The following is a 3,215-nucleotide window of genomic DNA, read 5'->3' on the forward strand; positions in this document are numbered from 1 at the left end:
ATGCCTCTTGAGTACTGTTGGATGCAGCTTGCATTCCATTCAGACTCTAAGAAATCATATTGACTTGCTGAGTCAATATTTTGTTCTGAGCCAATATGGCATTCAGAGTATCGATTTCAATACTTTCCTTCTTCTGAGGCGTCCCATTACTCACAGAATTCCTCTCAGAAGTGTACATAAACTGGTTGTTAGCAACCATGTCAATGATTTCTTGAGCTTCTGCAGGTGTTTTCTTTAGGTGAATGGATCCACCTGCAGAAGTATCCAATGACATCTTAGCTAATTCAGACAGACCATCATAGAATATATCCAGGATGGTCCATTCTGAAAGCATGTCAGAAGGACACTTTTTGGTCAGTTGCTTGTATCTCTCCCAAGCTTCATAGAGGGATTCACCTTCTTTCTGTCTGAAGGTTTGAACATCCACTCTAAGCTTACTGAGCTTTTGAGGAGGAAAGAACTTGGCTAAGAAAGCCTTGACCAACTTATCCCAAGAGTTCAGGCTATCTTTAGGTTGAGAGTCCAACCATATTCTAGCTCTGTCTCTTACAGCAAAAGGGAAAAGCATGAGCCTGTAGACTTCAGGATCTGCTCTATTATTCTTAACAGTATCACAGATATGCAAGAATTCAGTTAAGAACTGAAAGGGATCTTCAGATGGAAGTCCATGAAACTTGCAGCTCTGTTGCATCAGAGAAACTAATTGAGGTTTCAACTCAAAATTGTTTGCTCCAATGGCAGGAATTGAGAAGCTTCTTCCATGTAAATTGGAATTAGGTGCAGTGAAGTCACCAAGCATCCTCCTTGCATTATTATTATTTTCGGCTGCCATCTCCTCTTCCTGTTCGAAAATTCCTGTAAGGTTGTCTATGGATTGTTGTATTTTAACTTCTCTTAGTTTCCTTTTCAGAGTCCTTTCAGGTTCAGGATCTGCTTCAACAAGAATGTTCTTGTCCTTGCTCCTATTCATATGACAAAGAAGGGAATAACAAAGAAAATATAGAATCCTCTATGTCACAGTATAGAGATTCCTTTGTGTGAGTAGGAGAAGAAAAGAATGTAATGTAAGGAAAGAGAAGGGAGGAGAATCCAAACACAAGGGTGAGGAGAGCAGAGATATGAGATGAACAGAAGTGTTAGTAAGTAATTAAATGAATAGAAGAAGATGAGGGAGAGGGAATTTCGAAAATTAATTTTGAAAAAGAGTTAATGATTTTCGAAAATTAAGATAAAATTAAAATTAAAATTAAAAATTGAAACAATTAATTAATTAAAAAGAATTTTTGAAAAAGAGGGAGGTATTTTCGAAAATTAGAGAGATAAGAGTAGTTAGGTGATTTTGAAAAAGATAAGAAACAAACAAAAAGTCAATTAGTTAGTTGAAAAAGATTTGAAAATCAATTTTTAGAAGATAAGAAGATAAGAAGTTAGAAAAGATATTTGAAAAGATATGATTGAAATTAGTTTTGAAAAAGATTTGATTTTTAAAATTACAATTAATGACTTGATTCACAAGAAATCACAAGATATGGTTCTAGAACTCAAAGTTTGAATCTTTCTTAACAAGTAAGTAACAAACTTGAAATTTTTGAATCAAAACATTAATTGTTGATGATATTTTCGAAAATGTGATGTAAAATTAAGAAAAAGATTTTTAAAAAATATTTTTAAAATTTTCGAAAATAAATAAGAAAAATGAAAAAGATTTGATTTTTGAAAATGATTTTGAAAAAGATCAGATTTTTAAATTGAAAATTTGATTTGACTCATAAGAAACAACTAGATTTTAAAAATTTTTGAAAGAGTCAATCCAAATTTTCGAAATTTATGAGTGAAAAAAGGGAAAGATATTTTTTCTTTCTGATTTTTAATGAAGAAAGAGAAAAACATGAAAAAGACTCAATGCATGAAAATTTTGGATCAAAACAATGAATGCATGCAAGAATGCTATGAATGTCAAGATGAACACCAAGAACACTTTGAATATTATGATGAACATCAAGAACATATTTTTGAAAAATTTTTTATGGCAAAGAAAACATGCAAGACACCAAACTTAGAAATTTTCAGTTTTTAGACACTATAAATGCAAGAATGCATATGAAAAACACCATACAACACAAAACAATATAATATGAAGATCAATCAAGAAGGTTTATCAAGAACAACTTGAAGATCACGATGAATGCAATGCATGAATGTAATTTTCGAAAAAATGCAGGATGAGTATGCAATTGACACCAAACTTAAAATTTGACACAAGACTCAAACAGACAACATAAAATATTTTTTTTATTTTTATGATTTTATTAAATTTTTTTGGATTTTTTTTTCAAAAATTAATTTGAAAAAAAAAAAAGGATTCCAAAATTTTTAATATGAATTCCAGGAATCTTGCACTGGTAGTCTAAAACTCCAGTCCAGGAATTAGACATGGCTCACTAGCCAGCCAAGCTTTCATCCGGTCCAAAACACTAGACATGGCCAATGGCCAGCCAAGCTTCAGCATGTAACTCAGATATACTGCTCATTAGTTATCAAATTAACTTGCCTCTATGCTGATGGTTTGGAAGCCTTAGTCCAAAAAAAATTTAGACATGGCTTTATAGCCAGCCAGGCTTCAACGTGCTTCATGAAACTCTAGAATTCATTCTTAAAAATTCTGAAGAAAAATATATTTTTGAAAACATTTTTTTTTCGAAATTAAAAAGAAATAAAAATAAAAACTTAAAATTAAAATAAAGTTACCTAATCTAAGCAACAAGATGAACCGTCAGTTGTCCAAACTCGAACAATCCCCAGCAACGGCGCCAAAAACTGGTGCACAATACCATGGTCCAAACATAACTTCACAACTTCGCACAACTAACCAGCAAGTGCACTGGGTCGTCCAAGTAATAAAACCTTACGTGAGTAAGGGTCGATCCCACGGAGATTGTTGGTATGAAGCAAGCTATGGTCACCTTGTAAATCTCAGTCAGGCGGATATCAAATGGTTATAGTATTTTCGAATAATAATAATAAATGAACAGAAAATAAAGATAGAAATACTTATGTAAATCATTGGTGAGAATTTCAGATAAGCGTATAGAGATGCTTTCGTTCCTCTGAATCTCTGCTTTCCCGCTGTCTTCATCCAATCAGTCCTACTCCTTTTCATGGCAAGCTTTATGTAAGGGCATCACCGTTGTCAATGGCTACATCCCATCCTCTCT

At 32.8% G+C, this 3,215-nt stretch overlaps 1 non-coding gene across 1 annotated transcript; it reads left to right on the forward strand.

Moving 5' to 3' along the window:
- Nucleotides 1-328: 328 nt before the first annotated feature.
- Nucleotides 329-436, forward strand: LOC112724476 (small nucleolar RNA R71). The gene has a single exon (XR_003163637.1). It is a non-coding gene; the product is annotated as a small nucleolar RNA R71 (small nucleolar RNA).
- Nucleotides 437-3,215: the final 2,779 nt, after the last annotated feature.

This window comes from Arachis hypogaea, chromosome 11 (genome assembly GCF_003086295.3).
Source record: "Arachis hypogaea cultivar Tifrunner chromosome 11, arahy.Tifrunner.gnm2.J5K5, whole genome shotgun sequence".
NCBI classification, from domain to species: Eukaryota; Viridiplantae; Streptophyta; class Magnoliopsida; order Fabales; family Fabaceae; genus Arachis; species Arachis hypogaea.